This window comes from Hemitrygon akajei, chromosome 9 (genome assembly GCF_048418815.1).
Source record: "Hemitrygon akajei chromosome 9, sHemAka1.3, whole genome shotgun sequence".
NCBI classification, from domain to species: domain Eukaryota; kingdom Metazoa; phylum Chordata; class Chondrichthyes; order Myliobatiformes; family Dasyatidae; genus Hemitrygon; species Hemitrygon akajei.
The window spans coordinates 53,934,807-53,948,122 of NC_133132.1; positions in this window are offsets into that span (position 1 = coordinate 53,934,807).

Genomic DNA, 13,316 nt, shown 5'->3' on the forward strand with positions numbered 1-13,316 from the left:
ATTCTTTGCCACAGGCAACTGTGCAGGCCATGCCTTTATGTACAGTATTCTTAAGGCAGAGATTGATAGATTCTTGATTAGTCAGGGCATGAAGGGATACGGGGAAAGGCAGGAGATTGGGGCTGAGAGGAAAATTAGATCAGCCATGATGAAATGGCGGAGCAGACTCAATGGGCCAAATGGTCTAATTCTGCTCCTGTATTTTATGCTGGAACCTCAAGCAACAAACGACCTATTGGAGAAACTCGGCAGGTTGATCTGTTCGATCTTGAACCCCATTCATGGATGACCGTCATCATCCAACCACATTACTGGCCCTTCAGTGCAATGCAGAGGCCTGGAGTCCAGATGTTCATCCATTGTCCACATTGCTGGCCCTTTGAGCACAGAGCAGAGATCTGGATTCCAGATGTTCCTCCATTGTCCACATTGCTGGCCCTTCGAGCACAGCAGAGATCTGGATTCCAGATGTTCATCCATTGTCCACATTGCTGGCCCTTTGAGCACAGAGCAGAGATCTGGATTCCAGATGTTCATGCATTGTCCACATTGCTGGCCCTTTGAGCACAGAGCAGAGATCTGGATTCCAGATGTCCTTCAAATATGAAGTGTGGAGCGGAGGCTTAGATTTCAGCCTGAATTGTAACTCCTGCACTTCCCTGTCCCTAAACCCAAATATGATCCTTGTCTCGAACCCACAATCTGATCCTTAGCTGGCTTCTCTGTCCCCAAAACCATCCCTATGATCTTAAAAGAACAATTAAGTCTGAGCATGACCTTGTCGGACCTGCAGCTTGGTATCATTGTGACTGAAGTTGATGAGATATCATGACTGTTGATGATATCGTCATACAACAGGAATAGATAAATCATGTACCGACGCATAGAGTAAACTTGTTTTACATCCCATCCATGTTGATAATTTCACTACAATAGTGGAGTGAAGGGAAGAAATAACAGAATGCACAATAAATTGTTACAGTCGGAGGAAGTGCAGTGCAGGGAAACAGTAAGATACATAGCCATTTCTAATCAAATAATGTTTAATTATCATTCACGCCCTACACAGATACAGCTGAACAAGGCAGCATACCTCTGGGGCCAAGATGCAAAACATTCAATAGAGCAAACAAACATTCAAAAATAGCGAGTAACAAAATTCAAAATGTCAAGCAAAGAAGCATTATAGTCCAAGACCCCGAGTGACAATGTCCAGCAATCGATGGTACAGTCTTCTGACAGTGTACAGATACACGCAATCCAGCCTCAAACACGGGAGCGCAGCGCTCAGGGGCAAGACCAGGCTCCAGCCGTGCTCTAGCACGCTGTAGCACTTATGTAGCGCTCACCTAGTCTGCAGCAGCAGGCAAGCCCGAGTTGTGGCCTAGTTCTTGCTAGAGTTGAGCTCCCATTTTGACTACCCCTCCACCAGACAAGGGTAACAGACCTGCAGCGACTTGCATTATCACTGTCCAACAGAGTGTTGTGATCACAAGTGAAATGGCCAAGACAATCTCCCAGGGTTATATCGCACCAGCTCTGAGTAGCGGGCAGCAACATGGACTGCAGCCAGGTCAGCTCCACCAAACCTGCCGAGATCCTGAAACGTCGACTATGTTCTTTCCCATAGATGCTGAGTTAACTCCAGCGTTTTGTGTGTGAGGCTCTTCTGCATGTTTGCCTGTTATTGTCAAATTTGGATACTTAACATTCATAACAAGTTATGTCTTTAGCCAGAGGGTAATGAATTCATTGCCACAGACGGTTCTGGAAGCCAAGTCATTAGGTAGATAGGTTCTTGATTAGTAAAAGGCATCAAAGGTTCCAGGGAGAAGGCAGGAGAATACGGTTGAGAGGGGAAATAGATCAGCCATGATCGAATGGCAGACCGGATTGCCTGAACAGCCTAATTCTGCTCCTGTGTCTTATGCAGCCCTCTCCTCCAGCTCATTAATATAAACAGTATATAACTGAGGGCTGTGAATTGATCCCTAGGATATGTGTTAACAATGTTAAAAATGACTATGTTTTATGCCATATTTCCATCTTCTAGATGAGGGAATGTTTATGTTGACATTTCACTATTTTCCTGTCTGGGGGGGAGGGGGCTATAGATCTTTTAGTAAACATCCATTCATTCCTTTATCTACCTAGATCTGCATCCTGTCTATATCCCATTGTAATGCATGACAGCCTTTTACACCATTGACCTTTGTGTCATCTGCAAACTTACTAAACCACCCTTACTTGTCCGTCGTTTATAAACATGATCTACTCCGTGATCATTCTAACCCTTCCCTCCTTCACAGACCATAACCCTCCACTTTAGCTTGTGCCTAGCTAAGATTCTCTTAAATGTCCCTATTGTATCAGTTCTACTGCTGCCCCAGACAATGTATTCCAGACACCTACCACTCTGTGTAAAGAACACCTACCTGACATCTCTCCTAAACTTTCCTTCAATCATCTTAAAAGGATGTTCTCAGTGTTAGCCACTGTCGCCCTGGGAAAAAAAAATGTGCTGGCTGTCCATTCTATTTATGCCTCTCATAATCTTATACACCTCTATCGAGTTGCCTCTTACCCTCCTTCATTGCAAGGAGAAAAGCCCTAGCTTGCTCAATAACCATGTTTTCCAATCCAGGCAGCATCCTGGTAAATCCCCTTTGCACCCTCTCTAAAACTTGCACATTATTTGTATAATGAGGTGACCAGAACTGGACACAATACCATCAACCTGTGGTATTACCACAGTTTTATAGAGCTGCAACATCAGCTCACAGGTCTTAAACTCAATCCCCCATCTAATGAAGGTCAGCACACGATATGCTTTCTTCACTAACTTGTCAACTTGCGTGGCAACTTTGAGGGATCTAAGGACTTGGATCCCAACATCACTCCATTCCTCCACACTGCTAAGAATCTTGCCATTAACTCTGTATTCTGTTTTCAAGTTGCATTTTACAAAGTGTATCACTTCATTCTTCTCTAGGATGAACTCTATCTGCCGCTTCTCTATCCAGGTCTGCATTCTATCTATATCCCATTGTAACCTATGCCAACATTCTACACTATCCAACACCACCATCAATCTTTGTATCATCTTAAACTTACTAACCTACCCCTTTACACTTCCTCATCTATCATTTACACAAATCACGAAGAGTAGATCCCAGGGGAACACCACCTGTCACAGACTTCCATCTATATAGAATATATTCCATCTACTACCACTCTCTGCCTTCTGTGGGCAAGCCAATTCTGTATCCATGCATCCAAGTTTCCATGGATCCCATGCCTCATGATTTTCTACATGAACCTACCACATCACATCCACCGCTCTGCGTTCATCATTTTGTTTTGTCTCAAACTTAATCAGGCTCACTTGGCACTACCTGTCCTTCATAAAACCACATTGACTATTCCAAATAAGGCTTAAGGTTTTCCAAATGCTCATAAAATCTTGTCCCTAAGAATCCTCTCCATTACTCTGCCCACGACTTAAAATATTCATAAGCTTGAAAGACAGTTTTCAAGACTGACATCCATGGGTGTTGAGAATCCTATTTGACCATTTCAGCATTCAGCAATATCCCAACTCTTGGTATGCAGATTAATCCTGTACAGATATTTATTAAAGGCTTCCATAACCAGAAGTACAAAAAAGTTGAGGAGGACAACTGAGGAAGAAAGGGCTCTCCACTACAAAGGCTTCATAGATCTATCATCAAAGCAAGCAAAAGAGTAAGGATGAAGCTGAAGATTGCAGGGGTGACTAGACACCCACCACACTGCAGACCTTTGTTGGAGATGTGCATTCATTTGAGGAGCTGGCATCAACTGAGAAAGACCATTGAGGAGGGTTAGAAAGTAGAATGTCCTGGATCAGCCCACAATGTCTGTGCCAAACTCAGAAATGTTTACGCTTTCTCTTTCCACAGATGCTTCCTGACCTAAGCCTTTCCTGTGATATTTTATTTCAGGTTTCCTACATCTGCAGTTTGATGTTCATTGAGTGATGAGGGCTGTTTGAAGCAGATATAGTTACCACCAGTGAGCCTGAAGAGCGATGAAACCATGACATAATAATTAATTCTGTCCAGTCCATGGGAGACAGACCATCAGCCCAAGTATCTCTGCAAGCTAAAGCACTGTTTACTTACACTTCTGCCTTTCAGCACCCAGTGAAGAATCGTACATTGTTTGTGGATCAGTGCTACACGTTTCCTTTCATGTTGTCATCACTTTAAGACGCGTCCTCTCTAGTGGCTTGTGTTCAGTGTAGAAAGCTCCAGGCGCAGCCTGTCTAGGAATAAAATCTAAACCACAATAAGACTTCCATCTGGCACTGTAAACTCTTTTGTTACAAAATACCTTTCTTGAAAGATAAAATTATTAACTGTTTGCAGCAGGTAGTCAGCTACCTTTAAGATTAATGTACTTTAAACTCTGTAATGGCCAAATTTTATTTTCCAGCAAGGGTTTTATTTTACATATTATCCAATCTCAATCATCAAACGTTTGGCAAGCAGACGTTGGAAAACTTGGCATTATTCCTACTACCCTTGCAGCTGAAGAAAGGAATTCACTATTATTTTTCATGGTCCCCCCAGTCCACTTATAGTTGAGACTATTACAACTTTAAAAAGTATGAACTTTTGAAATATTAAAGATTAAGGAATAGAGGAAGGGAAGGGGGTGAATGAAGTCATTCACAAGTTTTGAAAGTGCCACAGGAAAGACATTCTCCAGCCCGCCAAACTTGTGAAATCTCATTTGTGTGGATGCTGCGTGATGTTTTCCCCTGTTACAAATTACTACCATGAAATAACAAACAGTACACCACATGCAATTAAACAATTTAGCTTTATAATTCTTAATTTGACTGGAAGGTTAGCAAAGAAAACAAAAAGAAAAGGGCCTATTTTAATGAAATAGTCTAATGTGCATGTTGGAGCTCACAACTTTCCCGTCCGTTTGTTCTCCATCGATTTTCCCTGGGTGTCATCAACTCCTGACCCCATTCCACGTCCACTCAGTCCTGCAATCTACAATCTCTCCATTCTGGCATCTTCTGCTGAACAAAAGCCTGCAAATACCTTCTCTCAGACACACAAGGAAGTAACAACATGCCTCTCTTTGGATGCTGCACATCCCAAAGCCCCCGTTATCTCTAGTCATAACCCAAACACTGCTACTACAGAGAAACCATTACATTAGGAGTGAAACCTTACAGAGCGTTACATTTGTCTACTATGTCATGCTGTCTAACACTAAATTAATCTTTTAAACATTGTAAAATGCAATATTTTTCAAAGTTTTTAAATGGTCAATATTTCATTCTTCCTTCTTGGACAACAAAAGATGTACAGAGCCCCAATGGCCTGTTGATAATATTGTCATCCCTCTGTGATTGAATTATGATTTGTCTCTCCCACACTCTAAATGGGCAATAAGGTTGGAAGACAGTAAGGGTGAAGCCCACATCAGATGCTGAAGATTGCAGGGTTGACTTGACACACACCACACTAAAGACTACTGAGTTTCTTGATGGAGATGGGTATTCATTTGAGGAGCTGGCATCAACTGAGAAATACCATTGAAAAGGGTAGAAAGTAGAACATTTAACACAGGGACAGGCCGATCAGCCCATGATGTCTGCGTCAAATATGCTGGCAAATTCAGAAATGTTAATCCTTTTTCCAAAGGTGCTTTCCTCCCCTCAAGTGGCTCAATTAGCAGCGTGTCCATTACACAGACCATATTTGATCTCAAACCTTAAATGACTGAATATTTCAAGAAGAACACAACTATTTTTGTCTCTGTCTAGTTCATCCATCAGCATGTTCTCATCATTCTGGCACTGTTGCATTCAACTGTTTAATATACTCCCAGTGCTTTGCATCTACCTGGAAGAATGCATTCAGCACCAGGTGAGGAGCTCCCAGTATTAGAATTCTTTAACACTCCACAAAGTATACAAGGTGCCTTCTAGCCAGATCATTATAAATTTTCAACTAATCTCCTTATACAGTGGATTCTGGTTAATTGGGACCGGTACATTTCGGCCCAATTCAGCAGCTTCTCCAATTAGCGAAAGCTTCATGGAAATAGTTAAAGTTATAAAAAAGGCAAAGTACTATTTAATGGAGTAACAGATTACATGTTTAAATGTCATACAGAACAAATTAAAACACTATCAATACTACTCCAGTACTATAAAACTGTGTATTAGTTCCTAAAAGTTATCAATGGAAGAATTCATCCATTTTACTTGTATGCTGTCGTGTTCTTTTGATTGAACGTACATGAACAAAATCGGTGCTGACACCTGGTGTAGATAATGGACTGCTTTCATACAATGCTTTTGCAAGCCCCTGGTTTCTTGGCTGTGCAAGTCTAGGGAAGACAGCCTCCGGCCCCGCCAAACTCGTGAGATTGAGGCACTCTCCCACCCCAAACCCCGGTTTGTGTGGATGCTGTGTAATTTGCTACCCTGTTACAAATTAATGCCACGAAATAACAGTATATCGCATATGATTAAAAGATTATATTTATGAATCTTAATTTGACTAAAGGGTTAGTATAGAACAGAAAAAAGAAAAGGGCCCATTTTAATGAAACAGTCAAATGTGCACAAGTTGGAGCTCAAAGTTTCTCCATAGTCACCGATCCTCAATTGATCTCGCCTCTGGCTTTGTTGAATCAGTCCCGCTCCGGGTTGAATCCCACGGCCTCTTCATCTCCTCTTGAACAAAAGCCCCAAGGCCAACCTTACCAGAGAAACTTCTGCTTAATTCAACCATCCTAATTGGATGGCACACATTTCTCCTCATCTCTTGTCTTCAACAATAACCCAAACAAGCTGGAGACAGAACAGACTGCTCTTACAAACTGTTAAATAAAATACATACAGCGTAAGAGTAAAACTACGAACCAGGGCAGGACACTTTCATTTACCACAGCCTCCAAATCTTCATTTTCATTCTAACATTTACAATGATCGTCAATACCTTCACAATCTTTATTGCTCCTAACTTATTGAAGTAGTGAAAAATTGCTTCGTTTTCACTCCCAGCTGTTTCTGGGATCTCCAAACCTGAATACTTGATACTGCAGTGAGAAAAGCAGTTCTGAATTGCCTTACTGATTATTTCTCGCCAGCCATCAGTGACAAAAATCACTACTTCTAATAAGATGGCAGCACGCTCAAAAGCAACGTCTTCTACAGGGTCAACCATTAAGAACTTCAAATACTGCAGGTGTACCCCATCAGTGAGTTGTGCATTGGCGCAGAAACTGAAAGAGCTGGACTTGGTGTGGATCACAAAAGAGGTGTGCAGTCTAACAGCGAGTGATCATCTGATCACAAGGACAAGAAAATCTGCAGATGCTGAAAATCCAAGCAATGCACGTAAAATGCTGGAAGAACTCAGCAGGCCAGGCAACATCGACCGTTTACTCTTTTCCATAGATGCTGCCTGGCCTGCTGAGTTCCTCTAGCATTTTGTGTGTGTTGCTTGTGATCTGAAGACCCTGTTGGGCATCGTTAATGTGGAATGTTGCAAGTCCAATTCATTGGTTTATTGGCGAATAACAGAGGAGCTGCATGGCCTTGGTCGTAGTGAGGACTAGGCCTCAGGCTGTGGTGTCACTTGTTCACAGCCACCCAGGGAAGGTGTTGGAATTGGACGGTCTACTGAAGTGCCAGAGTTGTCTATGATAAGAGTCTGTGCTGCCCCACCCCCAGCATTTGCTCTGCAGAAGATAAGCTGTATTTTGTTTGAATGCAGACTTGCTGAAACATTGATGAGCTCAGGGACATGGACTACACATTTTCTGTGACTGTATTTTACTGTTATCTTATATCTGCTCTATGTGCCTTGTGTTGTGTATAACCATTGGTACTGTGTTTGACATCTTGTCCTGGAGTAACGCTGTTCCGTTTGGCTGTGTTCATGTATGGTTGAATGACAATTAAACCTGAAGTACTTTTTACACACAAACTTACACTGTTTAAAAACTGTTTGCTCTGAGAACTGTGTAGAGCCTAATGGCCACATAAGTGCACACAAGTGACGCCAGTTAGAAACTGTTCAGCAACAATTAAGCTGCCCCAATTAAGCAGCATAGAGTCCCAAATAAACTAAGGGAATCTCAGCTATTTTTGGTCTTTGACTTGACCCAAATAAGCAGCAGCTCCAAGTGACTAGAATCCACTGTATTTTATTACATTGACTCCTGGGGTACAGAATCTTACCCCATCTCTGTCCATTGTTTTGACCTTTAACTTTTAAATCCAAGCTCTTTCAGGTCCTTGAAGACTGCAAAATACAGTTGCAAGGAATAGTTTGTGAACCCTTTGCACTTACCTGTTTTTCTGCATTAATTGCTCAAAAGATGTGATCTGATCTTTATCTGAATCACTATAATAGACAAACACAATCTGCCTAAACTAGTAACACACAAACAACTGTACTTCTTGTCAATACTGAGTACACCATTTAATCATTCACAGTCTAGGTTCAAAATGTATGTGAACATCTGGGGTAATACCTTCTACAAAAGCTATTTAGAGTCAGGTGTGCCAATCAATGAGATCAGATTGGAGGTGTGGGGTGTAGATGTACCCTGCTCTATAAAAAAAGACACACAAAGCCAGGTTACTGGCAGCCCGCTCTTCTCAAGAAAGATCTGTTTATGTGCACCATGCCTTGATTAAAACAACTTTCAGAGGACCTTAGAAGAATTGTAGGGATGCAGAAAGCTAGAAAAAGCTACAAAAGCATTTCTAAAGACCTGAATGTTCATCAGTCCACAGTTAGAGAAACTGTCTACAAATGGAAGAAATTCAGTACTGTTGCTACTCTCCCTAGAAGTGGGCGTCCTGAAAAGATCACACTAAGAGTACAATGTGAAAAGAACCTAAGGGTAACAACAAAAGACCTGCAGAAATCTGTACAACTTGCTAAAGTCTCTGTTCACGTGTCCACTATAAGAAAAACACTGAACAAGAATGGTGCTCATGGAAGGTCACCATGGAAGAAACCACTGCTCACCAAAAAAATGCTGCATGTCTCAAGCTTGTTAAAGACCACCTGGATGTTCCACAAGGTTTCTGGGACAATGCTCTGTAAACAGTTGAGACAAAAGTTGAACTTTTTGGCAGAAATGCACAGCTCTATTTTTAGAGGAAAAAGGGCACTGCACACCAAAATCCTCATCCCAACTGTGAACGGTGAAGCACGATGAAAGGAGCATCATGGTTTGGAGCTGTTTGCTGCTTCAGGGCCTGGACAGCTTGCAATCATTGAGGGAACAATGAATTCAAAATTGTATTAAGACATTTCACAGGAGAATGTTAGGGTGGTGGTCCTGAAGCTTAACAGAAGCTGGACGATGCAAGAAGACAATGATCCAAAACACAAGAGTAAACCAACAGCAGAATGGTTTAAAAAGAAAATTTGTGTTTTGGAATGGTCAAGTCAGAATCCAAACCTTAACCCAATTGAGATGTTGTGGCATGACCTGAAGATGGCAGTTCATGCAAGGTATCCCAGAAATATTCATGAACTGGAACAGCATTGTATGGAGAAATGATCTATAATTCCTCCTCGCCATTGTGCAAGACTGGTCAGCAACTACATCAAATGTTTGGTGGAGGTCATTGCTGCTGAAGGAGGTTCTACCAGTTATTAAATATGAGGGTTTACATACTTTTTCCAACCTGGACTGTGAATGATTAAACAATATAATTAATAAGACATGAAAATTACAGTTGTTTGTGTGTTATTAGTTTAGGCAGATTGTGTTTGTCTATTATTGCGACTTAGATGAACATAAGACCACTTTTTACAAGCAATTAAAATACAGAAAGGCAGGTAATTGCAAAGGGTTCACAAACTCTTTCATGCAACTGTGTTTGTCATTAATTTTTAGCAATTTAAACTTTCCTGAATTAAATTTCACCAGCCAATGTATCAACTATATACAATTTCACTGACACAATCTGAACTAGGATGGTCTATTCTACATATGTTTTCTTCTAGTTCAGCACAGTTTAGTATTGTCTACCTTCTGATAACTTTTCAATGAATTCCAAAATTATCTTTCTGAGAGTCAATGTTTTACAGCATAGAAACAGGGCCTTCAGTTTAAACGTCTATGCCAACCAAGATGCCCACCTGAGCTACTCTTCATTTGTCCCATATCCATCCCTCAGAGTATTTGAGGAACGCTTATGTGCCATAGAGGGCAAAAAAACCTTGAAGTAGTTTTATTCAGCGCTTGTTCCTTATTGCAGTACCTTTGTTTCTGACCCTGCTTCCTTGACCAGCCAGTTTTTCTTCCATTTAGGGGATTAAAGCTGTGTGATTCAGCATGAGCTTAATCAAAACAGTTTCTGCTCAACTTTTATCAAAAGCTTCAAAACAGTTCTTGTCATCACATCACGAGAACATGGAAGAATATATTGGATTTATGAAGGTGTTAAAATAATAGTTTAACTACAAAACGTGGTCAGGCTGTGATTGTTTTCTTTAGGAGAGGCTAAGGATCAACTTTTAACTGGGGCTACAAAGTTGTGAGAATTCCAGATAGGGGAATTAAGTCATTCCTGTTTGCTCTTCCATAGATGACAATGAATCAGATTTTAAAAGGGATTGATAAAAAATGAAAATAGAATTGATTTTATTTTAAAGCCCCACCTCACAAGGAGTGGGGTCTTGTTGCCTGAAAGGGTGGTGGATGCAGTAAAAGCATTTACTGTGTTTTGCAGCTTGACCCCAGAGAAACGCTGCTTTGTTTCATGAGTACTCATGTACAGTTAGATGACAAACTTGAATTGAATGGTCTCATCTTGATCATAAATTCCTATGGCCCTGCAGGTCTTGGGACACTCTAACATGGTCCTTTTATGCAGTTATTTGTTGATATGGAACAGGTTGGTTTGACAGGAACATTTCTGAATCCGTATTAACCTGTCCAGGTTATTTTTTTTAAAAATCAGCAATACACACCATCATGATGACTACCATCAAATACCCAAGTCCGCTACATCATGATTTTAAAATGCCATCTTTTCATTTGCTTATGCTATTCCAGCCCTGAGTATTAGCAATCAGCACAAAACAAATCTTCACAAGTGCATATAGTTTATTGTGGGGATAAAATCATTTGACTCTGAGAAGAGCAGCTCTGAGTGCATGTATCACATGTCAGAATTTCATCCAGTTCAGAATGATCATGATTTTGCTGAAAGCACTGTGACCACTGCATTGTGCCTTGTCATTTCCATTGTTTGCATTTAATCACATCATTCCATATAAAATGAGTGCCTCTGGTGCCTGATCCATTGCTTTTTGAAAGATTCCTTTCATGTTTTTTCCATCCTTGATTGCTTTAACTAAAGCACTGTTGTCCTCTCATTTGTTCCTGACATTTATTTTATTAGCTTTAAGCATGTGCTTCCTTTCCAAGTGTACCAGAGAAGTGACACAGCTCCTTCAATGAAATTAATTTGAGAAAATGGGCTGATTTACATCTTTGCTAACCACTACTGAATCCTTTCACTAAATCCTTCCAGCCTTTGCCTGAAAGCACAGCAGTTGATTAGCTCTAGCAGGAAAATGAACCAAGTGGAATTGCTCCATTTGTAGGGTTTTGCACAAAAATTCTATTTGAGAATGTGTGTATGAACGTATCACAAGTTGACAATGTTTCAGTGGAATATGAATGATCCCCCAGGCATAAAGATCTCACCAACCTGTCCCAGATAAAGCCAAAGATATGATAAATCGTGATTTTACAAGTTAGACAGACCTTTTGACCCTTGTTAGTCAATGGTCATGACTAATCTGTTATCTTGGTATAGTTTTCTTCTGCTAACCCCATAACCTCTCAATTCCGAGTGCCTAAATATCTATTGATCAATTTCATTTGCCTTGCACTGAGCCACCCCTTCCCCAGTAAATTGAAAGCTCAATTATTATTTTCTGGGTAAAATAAACCTCCAATTTCCTACTGAAATAGTCCCCTCTCCATCCTTCCAACTCTCCCGTGGTTTTCGGTTCCCTAGACGAGGAACATGCCTGTTCAGCACCTAAACTGTCAAACTTTTACAAAAATTGTACAGATTTTTAAATTAAATTGCTCATTATATATATATCCATCATGAGTGTTTAGGCCCAGTCTGCTTAATCTCTCCTTGTACAACAAACCCAGCACCCCAATTTATTCTGCCAATATTACAATGTTATTAAATATTTCCAGAAGTCTAAGTACAATTCTTTCTACTCGATACTGGCAGGAAGTGGACACACCTTCAAACTTACTGGGTTAGAAAATAAAAAGCCTGATTAAATAAAATGTTGATCAAACTGCCTGGTTTTATTAAAATAGCCTACAGGCATGTAAAGTCTCACACTAGCATTGTCACTTTGTCCTATTAACCATGTAACTGAAAGATTAGGATAGTTTACCAACATCACAGAAATACTATGCAAACTACTACATAACATTAAATATGTATTATCAAGCGTGTAATTAATTTCTATGTAACCATACACAAAATTTTCCACCAGATGTTACCATGGAAAGACTGAGTGAGCCTTTTAAGATTATGAAGGGATTTGATAAGACAAATGTGTTTCCATTTGTGGGAGGCCAAAACAAGGGGTCATAAATTCAAAACAGTCAACAACAAATCAGTAGGGGATTTTGGAGAGTGGTTACGGCAAACAGACTAGGTGTATTATGCAGGAAGTTAGATAAGCATTAGGGAGAAAGAATAGAAATATACTGTGACAGTTTTGGGGTGGAGGCAGTTAAGAGTGAAAAATCTGTACTGTTAGGGAGTACTGAAATCAGCCCTTGGGTTCACCATGTTCATATCAGAGCACCCATTCACACTAACCCTATGCCAATGCCATTTTATTCTCCCCTCATTCTCATCAAGTCTCAGTTGCTGCTACTCACCTCTTCACTTGGGCAATCAATCTACAAGCCCACATACCTTCAGGATATGGGGAAAAACTGGAATGCATGGGCGTTCAGGGCTGAACTGAGTGCATCGCTGCACCACTATAATTAGCAAAAATACTCACTTTTTGACAAATGTAAGCACATTTTAGTTATGGTGCAAAAATCAAGTCACACTATTGGCATCAAATTGCTTCATGACCAGTTAAAATGATCAGATGGGGGTTGTTAAGGCCGATAACTTCTACACTACTTTGGAGAAAGCCAGAATTGTGTACAGTTCTGGTCATCAAATTATAGGAAAGATGTCAACAAAATAGAGTACAGAGGAGATTTAC